This window comes from Neovison vison, chromosome 7 (assembly GCF_020171115.1).
Source record: "Neovison vison isolate M4711 chromosome 7, ASM_NN_V1, whole genome shotgun sequence".
NCBI classification, from domain to species: Eukaryota; Metazoa; Chordata; class Mammalia; order Carnivora; family Mustelidae; genus Neogale; species Neogale vison.
Genome location: NC_058097.1, coordinates 71,278,065 through 71,297,162, shown reverse-complemented (window position 1 = coordinate 71,297,162; position 19,098 = coordinate 71,278,065). Strand labels below are relative to the sequence as shown.

At 50.4% G+C, this 19,098-nt stretch overlaps 1 pseudogene; it reads left to right on the top strand.

Annotated features, from left to right (window-relative positions):
- The first annotated feature begins 2,741 nt into the window (after nt 1-2,741).
- On the top strand, nt 2,742-2,860 carry LOC122914652 (annotated as a pseudogene).
- The last annotated feature ends 16,238 nt before the right edge of the window (nt 2,861-19,098 follow it).

Sequence of the window (19,098 nt, the reverse complement as noted above, 5' to 3'; positions counted from 1 at the left end):
CCTGCGCCGTCGGGGGGGTTCGAGTCCCCCTGCGCCGTCGGGGGGGTTCGAGTCCCCTGCCTTCCCTTTGACAGTTGAGGGGTTCAAGTCCCCTTAGACGGTTGGGGATAAAGATAGCCCCCACCAGTGGCAAGCTCTGGGTAAATTAAAAAGTGCATAGAAATTAATGCACTCCATAAATTTGGTCAGGAGGACAAAGAGAAAAATCCGTTTAGGAAATCCATTGAGCTATGCAAAAACAAAAACAAATCACCAAAGCTTATGGAATGCCATTAAAACAGTACTTAAAGGGAAATTATAGCAGTAAGCACCTGTTTTAAAGGATGAAGTTAAACTTCTACCTCATACAATATACAAAATTTTAAAAGGATCAGAAACCTATATTGTACTCCAAGGCAACTGATATATGCTATAATATCGATGACCCTTGAAAACATTAGGCCAAATTAAAGAAGCCAGTGATAAAAGACTACATGTATGATCCTGCTTATATGTGAAATGTCCAGAAAACTCAGATCTATAGGAACAGAAAGTAAATTAATAGTTACTTAAGATAGGTTGCCAAGAGATGGGAGTGACCAATGTTTGAATGGGGTTTCATTTAGGATGGTGAAAATGTCCAGAACTTGATTAGACACAATTCATACTTTTAAAGTATACATTTCAATAAACCATTTAAAGGTTATAGGAACTCTAAAGGAACAACAAATAGAAAGGTAAATAACAAGATAATAGGAGAATATGAAAAAGCTCATGGAGCTCAGGAAAGGAAGTCCCCCCCCCCAGCAGCAGGCTCTGGACGAGGGCCACTGGGGTTGTGGTTATTTGTTTGTTTTTAGTTTTTTGTTGTCTATTGTGTTTTGTTATGGTTGAAGGAATGTGGCAAGCAGAGAGTAAGGGGACGCTAGCTTTCATCTCTCTGTTCCTCATAATAGATGTTGGGCTTCTTCCTCACTCATTTTGTGTGTTAAGGGCTATAACGAGCTACCTGGAGTTAGTAAAATTCCGGGTTAAGGTGTCCAATGCTGATGCTCATTAGAGCTGGGCATGGAAAATAAGTGCCTAGTGGGCCACTTTTGGTAAGCAGAACTGGTACTGTGGGATGAACCAACCTCGAGACAGAGACTTTAAGGAATATTCCCAAGCAGCTGCCGAAACTTCTTTTGTTTCGGGGAATTCCTTGCCTTCTCTGGCCCGAGGTGGACTGCCTGGCCCCTCCCCCTTGCTGGTAGGGAAAGCATGGCATCTGAAGTGGAATGGGCCCAGGTGGAACATGAGGTCTGTTGGCGAAGGGATGGCTGGGCTGATGGTTTACTGTCTGTTTCAAAGGTTTAATGAGTAATTGTTAAAGTGGCTTCTGAAGTCTTTGATAACCTGAAACTGTGAAGGGTTGCTTGAATGACAAATGGAGTTAAATTTGTTGGACATCTAGATCCTAACCAAATGGGATGAAATGCTAGGGCGCTGTTTGCTGGAACTGGGTTTGTACTTTTGAAATCTGCTGGTGAACACATTTTGTGCTTAACTGATTGATAAATTTGCCATCTAAAGAATTCTGTTGTAACAACTCACCATTGGTTTATATTTAGTCTTAAGTAGAGGTTAAGGTATTTCTAAGAGTACAAAATTCTGTTAAGTGTAATTAAGACTAATGGAAATGAGAAAAGCAACTCTGTATGTAAAAAGTAGGAGATATGTAAAAGAGAGATAAACAGCCCTAAGGCCACTGTCAGAGCTAAATCCATTCGTAAAAGAATGGAAGGGGAGACTGATCACCTCCCATTAGCCAGGGATACCAAAAGGGGAGGATGTCCAACCTGTTTAAATCTGGAAAATGCCTGACTGTGTGAATGTATCTCTATGGCTCCACCGCTTCCACTATGGAGTCTGAATGGACTGCACCCTAAATCTTGCAGGGCTTCATATGGCATAACGGTCATCTACTCCATGGAGTAGCCCAGTCCAGGGTTTATACAGACAGACCTTAAATAAGACGCTCCTAAGTTCCCACGAGGGACACGAGCAGGACAGCATCCAGGGACAGCCCTGCTCCAATGGCAGAGCAGATCACAGCTGTTCTCTCTGGGCTCCTCCACCCAGAATCTGGGAGATGGAAAAGGGGAAATTCTGTGCAATGAATTTGGACTCTGCTTAGCACCTCTGTGTTGGCTCTCAGCCCTAGAAAAACGAGAGCCTGAGGGTCCACTTTGAGTCTAGGAAGCCATCTTCCAAGAGGAAGAAAACTCTCTGAAGCTCCGTGAGCTGCTCGTCCCTCTTCTCTGATGTCTGGACTCGATGGGTCACACAAGGGCCTATGGGAGGAGCTCGGGAGTCAAGGCTTCAAATCTTGGCCATCGGAGGCTGCCAGGGACCTGACCCGATTGATACACGTGCAGCTGCTGGCACGTTTCTGAATATGCTGGCTTTCTGCAGCCTCTGCATCTTTGAACAACATGTCCATCTGTCTGAAACATCATTCTGTTCCAAGCACTTAGAAACCCTCCACTACCTCCTCCTTTGTACAGAATGGGTATGACCACAAGGCATCAGTAGCCCAAGAAGGCCGGGGGCCAATGTAACTATGAACGAGAGAGATATGGTAGCTAACCAAGCCTGGACAAATTAAGGTAACAGTAGGGTATGAGAAAGTTCAGCTTCCTCCAGCAAGGGGAGGACGGTTCCATGTTATATAGGGTGTCACGTACACTCATCTGAGAATATCGGGTAAGAACCTTATGACTGTCTACGGCCATACCACCCTGAAGGCGCCAGATCTCGTCTGATCTTGGAAGCTAAGAAGGGTCGGGCCTGGTTAGTACTTGGATGGAAGACTGCCAGGGAATACCGGTTGCTTTTGCTTTGATCTCCAAGAGGGAATTTCTTGGGACGGTGGGCTACTGCAGGCTGTGGATGCTACCTTCACGGAGATGGCACAACCTCTCTACGAACTGGCTAAGGGAGGACTCACTATGGTAGAGTGTGGACAGCTGAGGCAGAAGGAGCATTTCGGGAATTACAAAGAGCCTTGCTGTGTGCCCCAGCATTGGTCATCCCAGATGTTACCAAGCCCTTCCACTTGTATGGGAAGGCAGGGATGACTAAAGAAGTTTTGACTCAGACTCTAGGGCATGGTGAAGGCCAGTGGTCTATCTTAGCAAGAAACTAGACCCAGTAGCAGCTGGGTTCCCTCCTTGCCTCTGCATAATTGCCGCAACAGCCCTCCTGGTTAAGGATGCGAGTAAATTAACTTTGGGCCAAAGTCTTGTTATAACCACCACACACGCGATTAAGGGCCTTCTCCGGACTCCATCAGACTGATGGATGACGAACGCCCGAGTAACAGGGTATCAGGCCCTTCTCCTCAATGAACTAAAAGTGGCCTTCCAACCCCCAGCAGTGCTAAATCCAGCCACACTGCTGCCAGAAGAGCTAGCTGACCATCCACACGACTGTGGGGAGGTCTTAACCCAAGTCACAGGAATAAGGCCGGATCTCAGAGACACTCCCCTCCCGGATGCGGAAATGACTCTGTTCACAGAAGGGAGTAGTTACATGGTCAGTGGAAAAGAGGTATGCGGGGGCTGCAATGGTTTCTCCTGGGCAGAGACTCTGGATGACAGCCCTGCCACATAGGATCTCGGTGGAAAAGCAAAGCTGATTGCATTCACCAAGGCACTACAGATGGCCGAGGCCACAGGCACTAACTGGAAACTACAGTGTGCCTACTGGCCCCAGAGCTCTGAGCAAGGAGAATGAACCAGACTCTCAAAAAGACCTTGACAAAGTTAATTCTGGAGGCTGGCGGTGGATAGAAAATCTCCTTCCTTTTACTCTCAGGGCACGATGTAATAAACAAGGTGACCCCATTTAAAATAATGTTTGGGAGCTCTGTCCTAGGTTACAGGAGGTTGCCCCAGCAGAAATGACTGATCAGTCTATACCCCAGTCACTGCAGGCATTACAGTCTGTCTTAAAAAGAAGGGATCCAAACTGCCTATACTGGAACAGAGACGGTGGAACCACATCCTTACCAACCCGGGGACTTGGTTTGGATACGTCGCTATCAAGTGGGGAATTTGGAGCCTCGTTGGAAGGGACCATTTACTGTTATCCTAACCACCCCCACGGCAGTAAAAGTGGAAGGCATCAGGGCCTGGGTTCATGCGGGTCATGTCAAACGAGCTGAGAGTAAGAATGCCCTCCAGAAATGGGAAATGCAGCCAAAAGACCCTGCTGACCATAGACTGAAACTAAGACTAAAGAAACTGTGAGTGTATTGTTGCTATACTAAAGAAAATTGGGGCGATAAAATGTTAGTCTTATATGTTCAATATAAGGTAGAACCATCTGAAAAGTCAAGGATTTGACTAATCTCCAAAGAAAAGGGGGGAATGTAAGGGTCTGCCCGTCCCAGAGGAACTTGCTTGTGGACCCTGAATGTAAGGGTGGGGCAGACTGAGTGGAGACATCCAATCAGTAAGCTGTATGTATATCCACTGGGAAAATTGGAATTCAATTGGCCACCTGTGTAGGGGCGGGGCTTAACCACCCCCATAAAGGTTACTCTGCCAGGCTGTCAAAGGGGGGGCTGCTGCAGGAGAACAGCGGCTGCTGCAGGAGGGATGGAGTCTGCGGAGAGCGGTGAAGTTGGCGGAGAGCGGTGAAGTCGGCGGAGAGCGGTGAAGTCGGCAGAGAGCGGTGAAGCGGTGCGGAGAGCGGTGGAAGTCAGCGGAGAGCAGGGGAGTCAACGGTGAATAAAAGAGCTGTAACAGCTTTTGTAAGAGCTACAACCGTGTTTGCAGTCTCCAGCCTCCCGCCAGCCCCAAGCCGCCGCCGGCAGCCTTGAGCCGCCTGCAGCTTCCATCCACTGGCGGCGGCCCGAGCGCCGCCGCCTGCAGCTTCCAGCCTCCGGCGGCGGCCCCAAGCCGTCGCCTGCAGCCTGCAGCCTCCGGCGGTGGCCCCGAGCGCCGCCGCCTGCAGCTTCCAGCCTCCGGCGGCGGCCCCGAGCGCCGCCGCCTGCAGCCTCTGGCGGCGGCCCAAGCGCCGCCGCCTGCAGCTTCCAGGCTCCGGCGGCGGCCCCGGGCGCCGCCGCCTGCAGCCTCCAGCCTCTGGCCTCCGGCGGCGGCCCCGAGCGCCTGTCGCCTGCAGCATCCAGCCTCCGGCGGCCTAGCAGTCCAGTTGTCAGCGGTCCCTCAACGCCTGCGGTCCCGAGACGTCTGCGGTCCAGTTGTCAGCGGTCCCTCGACGCCTGCGGTCCCGAGACGTCTGCGGTCCAGTTGTCAGCGGTCCCTCGACGCCTGCGGTCCCGAGACGTCTGCGGTCCAGTTGTCAGCGGTCCCTCGACGCCTGCGGTCCTGAGACACCTGCAGCCCCTAGGTGCCAGCGGTCTCGAGGCGTAAGCAGCCCTGAGATGCCAACGGCCCCTAGACACCAGCAGCCTCGCTGCAAAATGCCTCGCCATCCCGAACCACAAGTGGCCTTGTCCGCAGTGGTGGCTTCCTCCGGGTGGAAGCCTGGTCAGAGTAGCATCGTGGGGATCAGAGTCTGTGTCATCCGGGTTGTCCTCCTTGTCATTGTTGCTTCTTCGTCATTGGGAGTGGCCTCATCCAGGAAATGGTCTTGTCCAGAACAGCCTCTTCTTGGGAGCGGCCTTGTCCGGGGAACAACTTCATTGAGCAGTGGCCTTGTCTTGGGAGTGGCCTCTTCTTGGGAACGGCTCCAATCATGGAGCGACCTCATCTGTGGAGCAGCAGCGTCATCTAGAGCGGCCTCGTCCAGAGTGGCCTTCTTGGAAGTGACCTTGTTGGGTTCATCGTCACCGCCTTTTTGTAAGAGGTAGCTCTGACCGGTTGTTTGATTCCTGATGCTTGGCGCGAAATAAAGTTTTGCTTGACCTTCGCTTTGTATCAGTCTCGTTCCTTTGATCACGGACCCTAACACAAGTACATCATCTCTACACATCCTTGGTATTCAGGCACTTGTCCCCGGACTTTCCCTGGAATCCCTGCCAATGGGGGAAGCTGAAGCACAATAGAGAACTCCTCTTTCCCCATGGCAATAAACCTGGCTGTCGGGATGGGTGTCCAACCCTCAAAGGGGGATCCAGCTATAAGACCAATGTGAACCACGCCCAGACCTGAGGGCCGCCCTTGGCACAAAGAGGCATTATGACCCTCAGCTTGAGCATGCTTTCAAACAATCCCTCTCCGTTGCACCACCATGATCCAGCATTGCAGGCCTGCTACACCTCTAGGCATAAATCCTAAAACTTGGTAGGATTTTCCAGGTGTCCAGACCTGTAGCCTGTCTCTGGAGTCCCTGTTTTGGGGCAACACTAAGATGGAATACAGCACTCTTCCCTTCCCTGAAGGCCACCAAACTATGGGGAACCACCAGGAACCATAGAGAGGAAAAGTCTCCCATTGACCCATGAGAACACACCTTCATTCCGAGGCCATCCTAAATACACAATCTAGGCAGAGAAGCCTGTGCTACTGCCTTCCAGTTACCCTAATACAGTTACAGATGAGGGGCCCTCCAGGTCTATGTTTTGTGCCTGCTATCACCTCGCCACTCACCCTAATCCGAATTTGTGTTTGCAGACTTCTCTACCAAAACCATGGCACAAATGTCCTCCAGGACAGGGTCTCTGGATCCACACCACAGGACTGTCCCTGCCATCCCCAAGGAAACTGTGCCCATCACAGTTGCCCAAACCTTTTAGATTAGGAGAAACCTGCAAGGCCCCTGAGCCTACCACAATATTGGCGGCTGCTCTGAATGCAAATGCACAGTCTGAAACACCCAGACCACCTACATCCAGGCAGACAGCCAAATCAATGGTCCTGAGTCAGAATAGTGAACCTAACATGCCCCTAGGACGTCCCTGAAACCCTTGATTCGGTATTGAGACAACATCTGTCCTCAGAGGCCTGTTCTGGAATGCGATCTTATGATACAACATGTAGTCCCTGGCCACACAACAGTGCATTTCCTGTCCCCAGAAGGAAACCGTGCCCTTCCATCTGTGCAAAACCCAGTGTAGTAGAGTCCAGCACAGCATCTTAGCCACCAGGACATTCTAAGTTCTCCCTGGTAACAAACCAGCATTGTGGCCCATCTGCTAAAAATTCCATATCAATTCAAGGACTTGGAACTTCTCTGCAGAGACAGCAGAACGAACCTGCCATCTTCCTCAGGTGCAAAGGTCAATAGTGTTGTGCTTTGCAGTCATCCATGCGGTAGGGCTCTGCTACCCAAACTTTCCACATGGGGGACCCTGGTGCAAATAAACCAGTCTCCACCTGCCCAGCAGAATGAAACCTTGCTGTTTGGAGCAGCTCATAAGCCTCAACGTGAAAAGCCCTCCATGGCTTCTTGATGCCACCCCTCCATTTGTCAGTCATCATATACACAAACTCCAGTGTGAGCAAGTATCTGAAATCCGCTCTTACTCAGGTGCTAGATATCTCGAATGAGATGCTACACATAGGAACTGCCTTCCATTTGGCACTTAATTGAACCATAGCTTGTGTTTAAAATTCCATCTTCACCTGACTGGGCCCCAAGCCCTCTTGATACGGAATTCTGGAGACACAACACAGCATTCTGCCTTCCCTATAGAAATAAGTGCCTGGTGAGCCTGGCCAGAAACCCCTCATGAGGATCAATCTGCTCGACCCTCAAGGAGCCCCAATTTATATTTTGCCCTGACCACTAGTGCTGTGTCTGACAGAGCCTGAACCCCGACCTATTGTCAGGCACCAGAGAGCTGGCACCACTTCTAGCATTTGGGATTTCCATGGCCCAAGTACGTCTTCTCTACCCATCCTTGGTACTCAGGCAACTGTCCCCAGATCTTTGCTAGAATCCCTGCCACTGGGGGAACCTGAAGCACAATAGAGAACTCCTCCTTCCTCATGGCAGGAAACTTGGCTGTTATGACGGGTGTCTAACCCTCAAAGGGGGAGCCATTTAAATGATCAGTGAGACCACGCCCACTCCTGAGGACCGACCTGTGCACTAACAGGCATTGTGACCCTCAGCCTGCGCATGCTTTCAAACAATCCCTCTCAGTTGCACCACCATGATCCCACATTACAGGTCTGCTACGCCTCTAGGCACAAATCCTAAAACTTGGTGGGATTTTCCAGGTGCCCAGACCCAGAGCCTGTCTCTGGAGTCCCTGTTTTGGGGCAACACTAAGATGGAATACAGCACTTTTCCCTTCCCCGAGAAAGCCACCAAACTATTGGGAAGCACCAGGATCCATAGAGAGGAAAAGTCTCCCATGGACCCATGAGAATACACCTGCATTCCGAGGCCATCCTGCACACACAATCCAGAGAAAGAAGCCAGCGCTACTGCCTTCCAGTCACCCTAATTAGAGATCCAGATGAGAAGCCCTCCAGGTCTATGCATTGGGCCTGCAGTCACCTCGCCACTCACCCTAATCCGAATTTGTGTTTGCAGACTTCTCTACTAAAATCTGGCACACATGCCCTCCAGGATGGGGTCTCTGGTTACACTCCACAGGACTGTCCCTGCCATCCACAAGGAAACTGTGCCCATCACATTGCCCAAACACTCTAGCTTATGAGAAACCTGCAAGCCTCCTGAGCCTACCCCAATCTGGGTGGGTGCTCTGTATGCAAATGCGCAGTATGAAACACCCTGATCACCTACATCCAGGCAGGCAGCCAAATCAATGGTCCTGAGTCAGAATAGTGAACCTAACATGCCCCTAGGACGTCCTTGGAATGCTTGATTCGGTTGTCAGACATCTATCCTCAGAAGTCTGTTCTGGATTGCGAACTTATGATACAACATGTGGTCCCTGGGACACACAATAGAACATCTCCTGTCCCCAGAAGGAAACCGTTTCATTCCATCTGTGACAAAGCCCTGGGTAATAGCATTTGCAGAGCACCTTAGCCACCAGCACATTCTAAGTTCTCCCTGGTAACAAACCATCATTGTTGCCCATCTGCAAGAGATTCCATGTCAACTCAAGGACTTGGTACTTAGCTCCAGAGACAACAGAACGATTCTTCCATGTTCCTCAGCTACAATGGTCAATGGAGTTGAGCTTTCCAGACATCCATGCTGTTGAGCTCTGCTACCTAAACTTTCCACATGTGGGACACTGGAGAAAATAAGGCAGATTCCTCATGTCCAGTAGAATGAAACCTTGCTGTTTGGAGCAGCTTGTAAGCCTCAACGTGAAAAGCCCTGCATGGCCTCTTGACGCCACCCCTCCATTTATCAGTCATCATAGACACAAATTCCAGTGTGAGCAAGTATCTAACATCTGCCCTACTCAGGTACTGGATATCTCAAATAAGGTGCTGCACATAGAACTGCCTTCTGCTTGGCACTGAATTGAACCGAGCTTGTGTTTACAATTCCATCCTCACGCAACTAGTCCTCAAACCCTCTTGATAGGGAATTCTGGAGCCAAAACACAGCATTCTGACTTCCCTATAGAAAGAAGTGCCTGGTGAGTCTGGCCCAAAAACCCAAATGAGGATAAATCTGCTCGGCCCTCGAGGAAGCCCCGATTTATAGGTTGTCTTGGCCAGTAGTGCTGTGTCTGACAGAGCCTGAGCTCCGACCTAGTGTCAGTCATCAGAGAGCTGGCTCCACATCTAGCATTTGGGATTGCCATGGCCCAAGTATGTCATCTCTACCATCCTTGGTATTCAGGCACCTGTCCTCAGATCTTTGCTGGAATCCCTGCCAATGGGGAAACCTGGAATACAATAGAGAACTCCTTTTTCCTCGTGGCAGGAAATTTGGCGGCTGGGATGGATGTCCAGCCCTCAAAGGGGGAGCCAGTTACAAGACCAATGAGACCACGCCCACTCCTGGCCGCCGACCTGGGTGCAAACAGACATTGTGACCCTCAGCCTGAGCATGCTTTCAAACAATCCCTCAGTTGCATCACCATGATCCCGCATTGCTGGCCTCATATGCCACTAGGCCGAAATCCTCACCGGTGGGATGTCCCAGATGCACAGAATCAGAGCCCGTCTCTGGAATCCCTGTTGTGGGGCACACATAATATGGAAAACAGCACTCTTCCCTTCCCTGAGAAAGCCACCAAACTACGGAGAGCCACCAGAATCCATAGAGAGGAAAAGTCTCCCATGGACCCATGAGACCACACCTGTATTCCCAGGCCATCCTGGACACACAATCCATAGAGAAAATCCTGTGTGACTACCTTCCAGTCACCCTAAATAATGTTCCTGATGAGCTGCTCTCCAGGATTATGCATTGGACCTGTGATCACATTGCCACAAAATCGCTAACCCGAATTTGTGTTTCCAGGCTTCTCTCCCAAAACCATGGCTCACAGGCCCACCAGAATGGGATCTCTGGAGCCAAACCATAGAACTCTGGCTGCTATCCGCAAGGACACTGTGCATATCAGAGTTACCCTAACCTTCCAGATCAGGAGAAACCTGTAAGGCCCCTGAGGCCACCCCAAAATTGCCGGCTACTCTGGACACAAATGTGCAGTCTGAAACACCCTGATCACCTACATCAAGGGAGATAGCCAAGTCCTAAATGGAAGGCCCTAATTGGAACCCCATTAGGTTTTCAGGAATCTGTCCTCAGGGGCCTGTTATGGAATACCAATTTATGACACATCACATGGTCCCAGAGCCACACAAAAGAACAACTCCTGTCCCCAGAAGGATACAAGGATACCATGCTCTTCGACCTACCCCATAATTGGCGGCCTCCCTGAATGCAAATGCATAGTCTGAAACACGCTGATCACCTACATCCAGCTAGACAGCCAAATCAATGGTCCTGAGTCACAATAGTGAACTAACATGCCCCTAGGACGACATTGGAACCCTAGATTCGGTTTTCAGACATCTGCCCTCAGAGGTCTGTTCTGGAATGTGAACTTATGATACAACATGTGGTCCCTGGGCCACACAACAGAACATCTCCTGTCCCCAGATGGAATCCGTGCCCTTCCTTCTTTGCCAAGCCCAGGGTAGTAGAATCCTGCACAGCACTTTAGCTACCAGCACATTCTAAGATCTCCCTGATAACAAACCGGCATTGTGGCCCATTTGCAAGAGATTCCATGTCAAATCAAGGCCTTGGTACTTCGCCCCAGAGCCACCAGAACAAACCTGTCATCTTCCTCAGCTGCAATGGACAATGGAGGTGTGCTTTTCAAGCATCCGTGCCAGAGAGCTCTGCTTCACAAACTTTCCACATTGGAAAACCTAGAGCAACCAAACCAGACTTCACCTGCCCAGTAGAAAGAAACCTTAATGTTTGGAGCAGCTCACAGGCTTCAGTGTGAGAACTCCTCCATGGCCTCTTGACACTACCCCTCCATTGGTCGGTCATCATAGTCACAAACTCCAATGTGAGCAAACCTCTGACATGCACCCTTATTCCAATGCTGGATGTCTCGAAAAACCGCTGCACATTGGAACTGCCTTCCGCTTGGCACTGAATTGAACCGTGGCTTGTGTCCCCAAGCCCTCTTGATAGGGAAATCTGGAGCCAAAATGCAACATTCTGCCTTCCCCATCGAATGAAGAAGTGCCTGGTGAGTGTGCCCAGAAACCCCACATGAGGATCAATCTGCTGAGGGTCACAGTACCTCTTTGTGCCCAGGTCGGCCCTCAGGAGTGGGCGTGGTCCCATTTGTCTTGTACCTGGCTCCCCCTTTGAGTTTGGGCACCCATCTCAACAGCCAGGTTTATTGCCATGGGGAAAGAGGCCTTTTTACTTCACCCCAGAGCCACCAGAACGAACCTGCCATCTTCCTCAGCTGCAATGGTCAACGGAGGTGTGCTTTTCAGGCATCCATACCAGAGAGCTCTGCTTCACAAACTTTCCACATGGGGGACCCTGGTGCAAATAAACCAGTCTCCATCTGTCCAGTAGAATGAGACCTTGCTGATTGGAGTAGCTCGTAAGCCTCAACATGAAAAGCCCTCAATGGCCTCTTGATTCCACCACTCCATTTGTCAGTCATCATAGACACAAACGCCAGTGTGAGCAAGTATCTGACATCCGCCCTTATCCAGGTGCTGGATATCTTGAATAAGGCACTGCACATAGGAACTGTTTCCACTTTGCACTGAAATGAACCGTAGCTTGTGTTTACAATTTCATCCTTACCCAACTGGTCCCCAAGCACACTTGATAGGGAATTCTGGAGACACAGCACAGCATTCTGCCTTCCCTATAGAAAGCAGTGCCTGGTGAGTCTGGCCAGAAACCCCACATGAGGATCAATGTGCTAAGCCCTTGAGGGAACCCCGATTTATAGGTTGCCCTGGCCAGTAGTGCTGTGTCTGACAGAGCCTGAGCCCCACCTTGTGTCAGTCACCAGAAAGTGGGCCCCACATATAGCATTTGGGATTGCCATGGCCCAAGTACGTCATCTCTAACAATCCTTGGTATTCAGGCACCTGTCCCCAGATCTTTGCTGGAATCCCTGCCAATGGGGGAACCTGAAGCACAATAGAGAACTCCTCCTTCCTCATGGCAGGAAACTTGGCTGTTGGATTGGTTGTCCAACCCTCAAAGGGGGAGCCAGTTACAAGACCAATGAGACCATCCCCACTCCTGAGGGCAGACTTGGGTGCAAACTGGGATTGTGAACCTCAGCATGAGCATGCTTTCAAACAATCCCTCAGTTGCACCACCATGATCCCGCATTGCAGGCCTTGTACCCAACTAGGCCGAAATCCTCACCCTTGGTGGGATGTCCCAGATGCCCAGAACCAGAGCCTGTCTTTGGAATTCCTGTTTGGGGGCACACATAAGATGGAAAACAGCACTCTTCCCTTCCTCGAAAAAGTGGAGAGTCTCCAGGTTTCATAGAGGAAAAGTCTCCCTTGGACCCATGAGACCACAGTTGCATTCCGAGGCCATCCTGGACACACAATCCATAGAGAACAGACTGTGCGACTGCCTTCCAGTCACCCTAAGTAATGTTCCTAACGATCTGCCCTCCAGGATTACGCATTGGACTTGCGATCACATCGCCACAAATTCGCTAACCCAAATTTCTGTTTCCAGACTTCTCTCCCAAAACCATGGCTCACAGGCCCTCCAGAATGAGATATCTGGAGCCACACCACAGAACTCTGACTGCCATCCCCCAGGACACTATGCATATCAGATTTTCCCAAACCTTCCAGAACAGGGGAAACCTGTAAGGCCCCTGAGTCCATCCCAAAATTGCCCGGCCACTCTGGATGCAAATGACAGTCTGAAACACCCCAATCACCTACATGCAGGGAGACAGCCAAGTCAATGATTGTTATTTAGAAGATTGAACCTGAAATGCCCTTAGGCCCTCAATGGAACCCCATTAGGTTTTCAGGCGTCTGTCCTCAGGGGCCTGTTCTGGAATACCAATTTGTGACACATCACATGGTTCCTGAGCCACATGACAGAACATCTCCTGTCCCTGGAAGGATACCGTGCTCTTCGACCTGTTCAAAACCCTCAGGGTAGGAGAATCCTTCATTGCACCTTAGAATACAGCACCTTCTAAGATCTCCTTGGTAAGAGACCAGCATTGTGGCCCATCTGCAAGAGATTCCATGTCAAATAAAGGCTCCCCCCAGAGCCACCAGTACGAACCTGCCATGTTCCTCACCTGCAATGGTCAATGAAGGTGTGCTTTTCAGGTATCTATGCCATAGAGCTCTCCTTCACAAACTTTCCACATTGGGGAACCTAGAGCAACCAAACCAGACTTCACATGCCCAGTAGAAAGAAATATTAATGTTGGAGGAGTCCAAAGGCTTTACCATGAGAACTCCTCCATGGCCTATTGACTCCATCCCTCCATTGGTTGGTCATCATAGCCACAGACTCCACTGTGAGCAACCCTCTGACTTGCACCCTTATGCCGGTGCTGGATGTCTCGAATAAACCACTGCACATTGGAACTGCCTTCCACTTGGCACTGTATTGAACCGTGGCTTGTGGTTACAATTCTATCCTCACCCTACAGATCCTCAAGCCCTCTTGATAGTGAAATCTGGAGCCACAACACAACATTCTGCCTTCCCCATCGAATGAAGAAGTATCTGGTGAGTCTGCCCAGAAACCCCACATGAGGATTGATCTACTCGGCCCTCGAGTCAACCCTGATTTATAGGCTGCCATGGCCACTAGTGCCGTGTCTGACAGAGCCTGAGCACAGACTGAGTTTCAGCCACCAGTGAGCGGGCCCCATATCTGTAATTTGGAATGGTCATGGCCCAAGTACGACATCTCTACACATCCTTGGTATTCAGGCAACTGTCCCCGGACCTTGGCTGGAATCCCTGCCAATGGGGGAACCTGAAGCACAAAAGAGAACTCCTCTTTCCCCATGGCAATAAACCTGGCTGTTGGAATGTGTGTCCAACCCTCAAAAGGGGAGCCAGTTACAAGACCAATGAGATCACACCCAATCCTGAGGGCCGCCCTGGGCACAAATAGGCATTGTGACGCTCAACCTGAGCATGCTTTCTAACAATTCCTCTAAGTTGCACCACCATGATCCCGCATTGCAGGTCTGCTACACCTCTAGGCACAAATCCTAAAACTTGGTGGGATTTTCCAGTTGCCCAGACCCAGAGCCCGCCTCTGGAGTCCCTGTTTTCAGGCAACACTAAGTTGGAAAACAGCACTGTTCCATTCCCTGAAAGAGCCACCAAACTATGGGGAACCACCAGGATCCATAGAGAGGAAAAGTCTCCCATGGACCCATGAGAACACACTTGCATTACGAGGCCATGCTGGACACACAATCTAGAGAGAGAAGCCTGTGATACCACCTTCCAGTCACCCTAAATACAGTTCCAGATGAGGTGCCCTCCAGGCCTATACATTGTGCCTACGGTCACCTCGCCACTCACCCTAATTCGAATTTGTGTTTCAGACTTCTCTACCAAAACCATAGCACACATGCCCTCCAGGATGGGGTTTCTGGATCCACACCACAGGACTGTCCCTGCCATCCCCAAGGAAACTGTGCCCGTCACAGTTGCCCAAACCGTCTAAATTAGGAGAAACCTGCAAGGCCCCTGAGCCTACTCCAGTATTGGTGGCCGCTTTGAACTCAAGTGCACAGTCTAAAACACCCTGCTCACCTACATCCAGGCAGACAGCCAAATCAATGGTCCTGAGTCAGAATAGTGAACCTAACATGCCTAGGATGTCCTTTGAACGCTTGATTCGGTTTTCAGACATCTGCCCTCAGAGGCCTGTTCTGGAATGCGAACTTATGATACAACATGTGGTCCCTGGCAAAACAAGAGAACATCTCCTGTTCCCAGAGAAAAACCGTGCCTTCCATCTGTGCCAAACCCAGGGTAGTAGAATTCTACACAGAACCTTAGCCACCAGCACATTCTAATATCTCCCTGGTAACAAACCAGCATTGTGGCCCATCTGTAAGAGATTCCATGTCAATTTAAGGACTTGGAACTTCGGTCCAGATACAGCAGAATGAACCTGTCATGTTCCTCAGCTGCAATGGTCAATGGAGTTGAGCTTTGCAGGCATCTATGTGGGAGAGCTCTGCTACCCAAACTTTACACATGGGGGACCCTGGAGCAAATAAGCCAGACTCCACCTGTCCAGTAGAAGGAAACCTTGCTGTTTGGAGCAGCTCATAAGCCTCAACGTGAAAACCTCTCCATGGCCTCTTGACGCCACCCCACCATTTGTCAGTCATCAAAGACAAAAATTCAAGTGTGAGCAAGTATCTGGCATCCGCCCCTACTCAGGTGTTGGATATCTCCAATAAGACGCTTCACATAGAAACTGCCTTCCGCTGGACACTGCATTGAATCGTAGCTTGTGTTTACAATTCCATCCTCACCCGTCTGCTCCCCAAGCCCTCTTGATAGGGAATTCTGGAGTCACAACACAGCATTCTGCCTTCTGTATAGAAAGAAGTGCCAGTTGAGTCTGGTCAGAAATCCCATATGAGGCTAAATCTGCTCGGACCTTGAGGGAGTTCCGATTTATAGGTTGCCCTGGCCACTAGTGTTGTGTCTGACAGAGCCTGAGCCCAGACCTATTGTCAGTCACCAGAGAGTGGGCCCCACAGCTAGCTTTTGGGATTGCCATGGCCCAAGTATGTCATCTCTATGCATCTTTGGTACTCAGGCACCTGTCCCCAGACCTTTGTTGGAATCCCTGCCACTGGGGGAACCTGAAGCACAAGAGAGAACTCCTCCTCCCTCATGGCAGGAATCTTGGCTGTTGGGATGGGTGTCCAACCCTCAAAGGGGGAGCCAGTTACAAAACCCATGAAACCATGCCCACTCCTATGGGCCGCCCTGGGCACAAACAGGCATTGTGACCCTCAACCTGAGCATGCTTTCAAACAATCCCTCTCAGTTGCACCACCATGATCCCTCAATGCAGGCCTCATACTCCACTAGGCTCAAATCCTCACCTTGTTGGAATGACCCAGATGCCCAGAACCAGAGCCCTTCTCTGGAATCCCTCTTTTGCGGCACCCCTTAGATGGAAAATAGCACACTTCCCTTCCCTTTTTCAGGGAAGAGCTGCCAGGATCCATAGAGAAGAAAAGTCGACCATGGACCCATAAGACCACACCTGGAATCCAAGGCCATCCTGGACACACAATCCAGAGAGAAAAGCCTGTGCTACTGCCTTCCAGTCACCCTAATTAATGTTCCTGATGAGCTGCCTTCCAGGTCTACACATTGGGCCTGTGATCACATGGCAACAAATTCGTTAACCTGATTTTGGGTTTCTGACTTCTCTCCCAAAACCATGACTCACATGCCCACCAGAATGGGATTTCTTGAGCCACAGCACAGAACTCTGGCTGCCATCCCCAAGGACACTGTGCATATCAGAGTTGCCCAAACCTTCCAGATTAGGAGAAACCTGTAAGGCCCCTGATCCCACCCCAATACTGCCAGATGCTTTGGACGCATATGCGCAGTCTGGAACACCCCCACCTTTGTGAACTGGCCATAATGGACAGAAACTCCATCCTCAGCCAAAGTCTGATCCTCGCCCTGACTTCAGAAGTACGAGATCTCGATTCAGGTATGCATAGTATGCCTGCCGTGTCCTCGCGCCAAAACCTAAGCCTAGCTTGAGTTCTCAGACTTCTGTCCTCACAATCCTGGCCACAAGCCCTACAGTTTGGCAATTCTGGAGACACAGTGCAGCACTCTGCCTGCCCTCCAGAAGAAAAATGTTGCCCTATAGGGCTAACCAGAAACAACAAATGAGGAACAATCTGCATGTCACTCGACCGTACCTCAATTATACAGGCTAGCCTGTGCACTAAAGCCCTCTCTGACACAGTCTGAGACCAGACCTCCCGCCCAACACCCATACAGCTCTCTGTACACTGAGCCCATCGCATGCACAATGGCTTTAAGTCATCATCTCTACCCAACCTCGGTTTTCAGGCTTCAGAACCTAGACGTTATCTCCACTGACTGCCCAGGAGTGAACGTGACACAGAAATCAGAACTCCTCCTTCCCCATGGCCAGAAACTTTGTGGTTGGCATGTTGTCCAATGTACACTGTAGGAGAAAGCAGCGCGACCCATGAGGTCCCGCCTATCCCTGAGGGCCACAATTTGTACAAACACACATTGTGACCCTCAGAGTGAGCCCTATCCCCAAGTAAAGCCTCTCAGTGACTGGAACAAGAGCCCACATATGGGGTTTGCCAAGCCCCTGTTCCCCCAATCTTAACCAGATTTTGAGATGTCCAGTCTCCCCTACTCGGGGCTCTGCTCTGGAATCCCTCTTTGGTGGAAACCTGAGGTTAAAAAATAAATACAGAAAGGATTCCTCTCATCTACAGAATGACCCCAAACACTTGGGATCAGGCCAATTCCCCAGAAAGAAAGACTTGTCTAAGGCACTTGAGGCCACCCCGACATTCCATGGCCACCCTTGACACAAAATCCAGAGACAAAAGCCTGAACAAGACCCTCACACTCGCCCTTTGTTCGTAGCCTGAAAAATTCCCCTCACGGTCTGTAGATCGGGCCTTTCATACATGTATCCCCAACCTAAGCTGAATTTGTGTTTTCAGACTTCTGTCCCCACAGTCCTGGCCCACACAACCTCCAAGCTTGGGCCCCTGGAGCCACACCTCAGGACTGTGCCTGCCCTCTCCAGGGGAATTCTGCCCATTCCATTGGACACAACCCTACATATTAGGGGAAACCTCCAAACATCCCAAGGTCATCACAATAGTGTCAGCAGCCCAGGACAAACAGGGGTGATCTGTCACAAGCTAAGCAAGTACCTCCACTCAGGCCCAGAGAGTGATATCCCCGTAGAAGAAGATTGAACCGGACAGGTACCTAGGCCCTAATTGGATCCATTGCTTTTGTTTCTAGGCATCTGTCCTCAGAGGCCTGGTTTTCAATACCAGCATATGGGGGATTACTGAGGCACTCATCAGAAAAGTCTCGTTCCACATAGGAAACTTACTCTTTGGAGCTCTGTCAAAACCTCCGGTTAGGAGAATATTTCAGGGCCCCGGATCAAGTGCACCATTCCAAGGTCTCCATGGACACAAACGCACATTATGACCCATCCTCAGGAGAGTCAATTTCAACTCACCACCCTCGGTTGCTCCCCCAGAACCAGCAGATCGAAATTGACTTGTTGCTAGGAGACAACTGGAGTGGAAGGTGGGCTGCCTAGGCTTGCATCCTTAGAACCCTGCTCTGGAGAACTTCCTTATGGGATGTCCTGGAGCCATGCAACAGGTCTTGACTGTCCCACAGAAGGAATCGTTGTGGTTTGGAAAATCTCACAACTCCCATCGTGGGAAAACCTCCATGGCCTCGTGAGACCCTCCCCTTCATGAAGGGGCCGTCAAGGACAGAAACTCCAACCTGAGCCAACAATCTGATCCTAGCTCTGTCTTCAGGTGCACGAGATCTCGAATCATCTCTGCAGAGGGTGCATGCCATGCCCTCACCCTGAAACCTAAGTCTTGCTTGTGTTCTCAGAATGTCATCCTCACACTCCTGGCCCACAAGACGTCCAGTTTGGAAATTCCGGAGCCACAATGCGGAACTGTGCCTG